Source organism: Lactuca sativa, chromosome 7 (assembly GCF_002870075.4).
Source record: "Lactuca sativa cultivar Salinas chromosome 7, Lsat_Salinas_v11, whole genome shotgun sequence".
NCBI classification, from domain to species: domain Eukaryota; kingdom Viridiplantae; phylum Streptophyta; class Magnoliopsida; order Asterales; family Asteraceae; genus Lactuca; species Lactuca sativa.
The window spans coordinates 143,193,304-143,201,065 of NC_056629.2; positions in this window are offsets into that span (position 1 = coordinate 143,193,304).

Sequence of the window (7,762 nt, forward strand, 5' to 3'; positions counted from 1 at the left end):
GAACGTAATTAAGTCTAAAGTCCTTACTCTACGAAGAAAAACATTAATAAGGGCTCCCGACAAAGTCTCTCTCAATCGCTCCCGCTATATCTCACTCTCTCCCAAATCTCTCCAAGAATACGAAATTTCTCCCAAATCTCTTCAAGAATGTGAAATCTCTCCAAGAATATGAAATCTCTCCAAGAATATGAAATCTCTCCAAGTATGTGAATTCTCTCCCAATTCTCCCTACGTACCTTCCTCTCCCCCACTATATCTCACTCTCTCCCAAATCACTCCAAGAATATGAAATCTCTCCGAAATCTCTTCAAGAATGTGAAATCTCTCCCAAATCTCTCCAAGAATATGAAATCTCTCCCAAATCTCTCCAAGTATGTGAATTTTCTCCCAAATCTCCCTACGCACCTTCCTCTCTCCCACTATATCTCACTCTCTCCCAAATCTCTTCAAGAATGTGAAATCTCTCCAAGAATATAAAATCTCTCCCAAATCTCTCCATGTATGTGAATTCTCTCCCAAATCTCCCTACGCACCTTCCTTAGTCGAAAACAGCCCAAAACCAGAGTAGAAAACCCAAAAGGACCCTCTTGGTCTTGAACCTCTTGGTCCGAAACCAAGGTCCGGAACCCTCTTGGTCCGGAATGCCTTCTAAGGAACCAAGAGGAGTGCATCTTCGGATCTCACCTACTCCGGAAGGGTGAAGCCTTGCTTCAGACCTCGCATATAAGAAGCATCCGGATCCGGGCCATTTCGCATCTCATCACCTTCTTAGCTCCAGAAGACCTAGCCTCGCTTTGGTTCGGAAGCACCTGTTTGGTCCGGAACACTTAATCCGCCTCCTGACTTATGAACATCGCCTGTCACTATGGAATTGCGAGATTTAGATTTGGAACTCCTCTGTTTGCTTCAGAATCCAAGAAGATGCACCGGAATTTGCTTAATGGCTCCTAAATCCTTCCTCAACCTTCGGACCCTCGCAGAAACCAGCCTACACTCCGGATTTTCATCATTTTCGGACCTTTTCTCATTTTAAGACATTTGACGCTGGAAATTATATAAAGTAAGATTTCTTTTTTATTATAAAATATAAAGATGATATGATTATGTTGGGATATGGTGAGATATGTTCGAAAAAAAGAGACATAATTTGTCTCAAATAATTTTTATAAATTAAAAAAAAAACAAAAAAAAAAAAAAAAAAAAAAAAAAACTATCCCTTTTTATATATGTTTGTCATTGTTTATAAAAGTGTGGTGGACTTTGAGAAATTGGTAAGGTTTAATAACTAATAAAAATGATGTTCTTTAATATTATTAATAATAATATTAAAACCTTATAATTTGACTATTTCTCAATTTGTTATATAAAATATGAGTGTTAAATCGTGATAACTTTCGTATTCTTGATGTATGATCTTTTTCCAGAACAACCACCGGAGTATCAACTAAATACTAGGTCATATGATGTTTAAAATGTGTTTATGGATTTGTGAACACGTAAACCTCGTGTTATGAACATTACCCAATTCTCGGTAATATTTGTGTGCTTTATCGAATTACTACATTACCGTAGTTTAATGATCGCAATAAAAGCGTTTATTCGTTAATGGATTCAAAATAGTTGTCACACCCCCGGACCAAAATGGTGGAAACGTCCGGAGGCGGGTGACTTCATTGTGTAGTATCATAACAATTGCATATAAATGAAACATAGCAAATACAAACAACATACATAAATATAACAAGCTTACATTGTTTTACATCATGTTTATGTTCTCAAATCTTACACAAAAGAAATATCGGTAAGCAATTCACAAAAAATATAGCAACATAATCCTGAGTCCGTGATTCCATAACCTTCTTATTGATTTCCTGAGAATACAAGTCGTTTGAAAAGCGTCAACATAAAATATGTTGGTGAGTTCATAAGCATTTTCATGTAAAACTCTGATGGTAGTTTAGAAATCCATAAAATCCAATATTTTCTTATCAAAATAGTTGTATGTCTTGTTTCAAAACGAGTATAGTTGCATGTATGTCTTAGTTCATCATTATCGTAATTGTATAAAATCGTTTCCTCCAGAAAATCCTATATTTTCTGATGTATAAAATAGTAGCTTTAACAAAACAATAACACTTATGTGAAAAAGGTCTCATTTTAGGAAATCAAAAACAGAGTTGATTGTAAACCAAAGCTGAAATCTATATAAATACATTTCTGATATATTCTAGTGAGTCGTTATAACCATACTAACATGACGGAGTGCCTGTTATGACGTTCTTCAGGCATCGGTTTTGTTCAAAGCATTTGTCACCCTAGACTGGCCGATCTAGCTGTAGTGAACAGTGAAAGTGCGGGGTGTCAACCCCGTATAGATCTATACACAAATTCACGCTCTCCCTCCAGGAGACTCTAGTTATAACTCTTACAGCACTTAAAGTGTACAATATTGTATTTATATATGTACTGTGAAGATTTTGTCTGACTAGAATACTAACCGATCTTTGAGCAAATCGTGAAAATCATTATTTACTAAATAAATAACAATAATAATAATAGTTGTAGTTGTACTAGATATTTCGTTTAGTTCCTTTCGTTTATTGGAATTAATCCGCTTTGAAATATTTATCAAAATGACTCAAATATTATCAAAGCCGGCAAACAGCCCCTTTTTCTTTATAAAAGACCGTGCGACTCAAATTATCATAGAATACCAAGTTGTGATATATATATATATATATATATATATATATATATATATATATATATATATATATAACTTTGACTTGGGCGAGTTTATGACAGCAGCTTTATGACATACAATTTTTTCTGTCGTGAAGGCTTTATGTGTATATTTCCGTTAGTAAAATTACTTATCTCAAATACAATTTTTTCTGTCATGAAGGCTTTATGTGTATATTTCCTTAGTAAAATTACTTATCTCAAATATTTACAAATAATTACTAATAGTTTGCAAAAAGTCATTAATATGACCCTAAGTTCCAAATTTCGAAAGTTCCTAAACATGGTGTCAACATATCAAGATATATTTCAACAACTTTTATTTCTAGCCAAAGAACCATGGATCAAGGGAGTATACTGGACATACCCAAAAACTTAGGAGGCTCCTTTTGTAAATAGTATTCTTCATATGATGATTAAAATATTATTTTTTTTCTTCATGTGTTTTGTGTAACCGATCTTTGAGCAAATCGTGAAAATCATTATTTACTAAATAAATAACAATAATAATAATAGTTGTAGTTGTACTAGATATTTCGTTTAGTTCCTTTCGTTTATTGGAATTAATCCGCTTTGAAATATTTATCAAAATGACTCAAATATTATCAAAGCCGGCAAACAGCCCCTTTTTCTTTATAAAAGACCGTGCGACTCAAATTATCATAGAATACCAAGTTGTGATATATATATATATATATATATATATATATATATATATATATATATATATAACTTTGACTTGGGCGAGTTTATGACAGCAGCTTTATGACATACAATTTTTTCTGTCGTGAAGGCTTTATGTGTATATTTCCGTTAGTAAAATTACTTATCTCAAATACAATTTTTTCTGTCATGAAGGCTTTATGTGTATATTTCCTTAGTAAAATTACTTATCTCAAATATTTACAAATAATTACTAATAGTTTGCAAAAAGTCATTAATATGACCCTAAGTTCCAAATTTCGAAAGTTCCTAAACATGGTGTCAACATATCAAGATATATTTCAACAACTTTTATTTCTAGCCAAAGAACCATGGATCAAGGGAGTATACTGGACATACCCAAAAACTTAGGAGGCTCCTTTTGTAAATAGTATTCTTCATATGATGATTAAAATATTATTTTTTTTCTTCATGTGTTTTGTGAAGCTTCAAGTTCATAGAGAGTTACAATAAAATAATAATATTCAACACACACATACCAAACATACGTATACATGCAATTATTCAAGTCTTTAAACAAGATGTAACTTGTACTCTCCCCCAAAAACACTAAAATATTGAAAAAGATGGGGTATGAAGCTCACCTTGGTTTAGTTTGTTGGAGATTGGAAGAGGTGATGAGGAAGTTTCCAAGCTCCAAACTTGAAAGATTCTTAAATCTCTAGAGTATTCTAAGAATAATTTTTATGTGTAAATATAATGAAATCTTAGAATAATGTAAAGTATTATTACTCAAAGAGGATAAAATACTCACCAAAGAAATCTAGGAATTGCCTTTGAAAGGATGAACTTGAAGCTTGAAGGTGTTGAGAGGATTTCTTAGGAGTTTGCTAAATATGGAAGTGAGATGTGTAATGTGGGGGAGGAGATTCACGTATCTAAGGGAAGGATAAGGATGACTTGACATTTGCATGGAAAGCTGGCAGAGTCTTCGCCATGGGAACAAGGGAATCAATGCAGGAGCCTACTGCCATAACCTGTACATTCCTTGTCAATAAATCTTATGCCTACATACTTTGTGATAGTGTTGCCAAAAGAAGCTTCGTTAGTCATAAATTCAAACAAATACTAAAATAGAAACCCCAACCACTTAAAGAAATCTATACAGTAGAAATGGCTAATGGAAGAACTGAAAATACCAAAGAAATTTACCTAAACTGCACCCTAACGGTAAACAACCACATCTTCCAAATCAACCACATGCCTATGACTATTGGGAGTTTCCACGTAATAGTCGGTATGGATTGCTTAGACCTTCATCGCGCTAAAATCATGTGTTATGAGAAAGCCGTCTGACTCAACCCGCCGAACAATGTATGAAAGAGCAAAAGTATTTACACAAGAGGTATTATGCATTTATAGCCCACGTTGTAGACAATAAGAAAGAGGTGAAGGAAATCACGGATATACCAGAAGTTCATGACTTTCCGAATGTATTTACAGAAGACCTCCCAGGGTTACCACCTGTATGAGAAGTCGAGTTCAGAATTGACGTAATCCCAGAAGCAACCCCCTTGGGAAAGTATCCGTACCGATTGGCCCCGACGAAAATGCAAGAATTGTCTATTCAACTACACTAATTATTAGATAATGGATTCATTAAACCAAGCTTCTCACTCTGGGGAGCGCCAGTCTTATTCATGAAGAAGAAAGATGGATCCCTTAGAATGTGTATTGACTATCGGGAACTAAACAAGCTGACAGTCAAGAACCGGTACCTGCTTCCTAGGATCGATGATCTGTTCGATCAATTACAGGGATCCAACTACTTCTAAAAGATCGATTTGAAATCGGGGTACCTCCAACTTAGAGTTCAGGAAGAAGATGTCCCGAAAACAACGTTCATAACACGATATGGCCAATGCGAGTTTTTAGTAATTCCATTCGGATTGACCAATGCTCCAATAATATTCATGGACCTCCTGAATTGAAAATGCATACCATACCTAGACTAATTCTTGATTGTATTCATCAATTATAAATTGATATACTCACGAAGTGAAGAGGAGCTTAGGCAACACTTGTGATCAATACTAGAATTACTACGAAAAGAGAAACTTTACGCAAAATTCTCAAAGTGTGAGTTCTGGTTATGGAAGGTAGACTTCCTAGGGCATGTAGTCAGCAAAGAAGGAATACATGTGAACCCATCCAAGATAAAGGCAGTAGAGAACTGGAAGGCACTAAGGACGCCGACAGAGATACACTGGTTCTTGGGTGTTGCAGGTTACTATCGAATATTCATCAAGAACTTCTCCAAGATAGCTAAACCCCTCACAACATTAACCCAGAAAGGGTGAGTTTTGACTGGAGAGACAAACAAGAGGATGCCTTTTGGACATTGAAGCAAGTGTTGTGTAGCGCGCCAATCTTATCCCTTCCGGAAGGCACGATGGACTTCGTCGTGTATTGCGACGCCTCGAATCAAGGGTTGGGATGAGTACTCATTCAAGGAGGAAAGTGATGGGTTTTGAGCAATTGTAACACTCCTAAGTGTATATGCAACCCTAGAAAAACCTGGGATCTATGTTTGTCTAAGATACATGCAAAATACTTTTTCCAAGGTTCATAAACCTATCTAGAATACCTGAGGAACATTATAATATAAAAGATAGCTAGAAACACATACCTTGTTGCTGTTATGATTCCTTGAAACCTTGAGAGCCTAGCACCCCAAGTGTGATGCCTCAAATGCTTCACACAACACCAAATGCTTTGGAATAACTTTGAGAGAATGTGTAACACTCAAAAATTGGTCAATCCCTCTTGTCACTATGTGTAGCCGATTTTGGTGACTATGATGGTCTTTATATAGTGTGTCACATCTAGGGTTACACCATGTAAACCCTAATGTGGCATGACTCTTCATTTCCATGACCCATGGGTTTGTAACTCCCATGGAGCCTCCATAGAGCATCCAATGGGTTTAACCTAACTTGCTTATCCATGGAGCCTTTTAGCCCACTATATAAGTTATGGATGATTTACATAATCAACCCATGTATTTAATTAGTCACCATTTGATCACTTAATTAATTCTAGATTAATTCTTGATCAATACTAATTAAATAATATTATTAATATAGTAGAACTTATAATACATTAATAAACCACAAGTGTTAATTCTCTCATTTAGTCTATCCAAATGCATGATGCCATGCAACCCAAATGGACCATGCCAGGTCGGGTCAAGTACATACCAAAAATAGTTATGGACTTAGACACCTTATCCAATAGTCTCCCACTTGGATAAGTCTAATAACTATAACTGCAAGTATGACTTCAAGAACCGATCGGCAATCGTAGCTCTTTTCAAGGTTTCTCGAAACTGAGAAGATGATGATACGCCATTTCAGATAAGTGATCATATAATCCTCTGTTCTAGATATTAACCAGACAAATACATGGAACAGTGTCTTACTTTTTGTCAGTTGTTTGTTTCCTGATTTCCGATTTGTTTGACATAGAACTTAATTGAACACATCAACTTAGTTCTGACCGAGCCCAGTACATGGGTCAAAACAAAATCATCGAGGGGGCCAGATGTGCTTGGTCTTCTACTTGTTAAATTACACACAACTGCACATTTTATAACATCGAGTTACCAATGCGTTTTGCACGATCAATGCATAACTAACTCATAGTTAACAAGTCATATCTCTAGGTTTGAAGACTTATATGATATTATCGTCTCACGATCACTCAAGATAAATTCCATGAATTGATACCAGTGAGCGTGGGTTGAATCCAATACTCAGAACTTATGAGCACTCATGAGTGTTGAGGCCATGTCCAACATCTTAGACATCTGCAACCGACTCATGACAGTCTTACTTCATATCTACTTCCAACATATGACTAACTGTGGATAATTTGAATAATATGTAAAACTCAACATAAATATTCTGGAAGTCAAAACATGCAAAAGAAATAATAGTAAACGATTGACAAGGGATAGAAACACTTTACTCATAAATAAACACAACTTTTATTCATCATCAAATGTCAATTACACTTTACAAAATTTCAAAATTATCTAACTATTAAAACTAATATCATCCTTCAACCCTATGCTCCTTGCATGCTAGAGATGCTTAACCCTTCCCAATCCCTTCGTGAGGGGATCTGTCAGGTTCTCATCTGATGATACCCTCTTTGCCAAGAGGAGTCCTTCTTTTATACGATGTCTGATTAAATGGTATTTTCTGTCAATGTGTCTGGATCTCCCGTGATCCCTTAGTTCCTTTGCTAAGGCAACTGCACTTTCACTATCACAGAAAATCTCTATGGGCTCTGC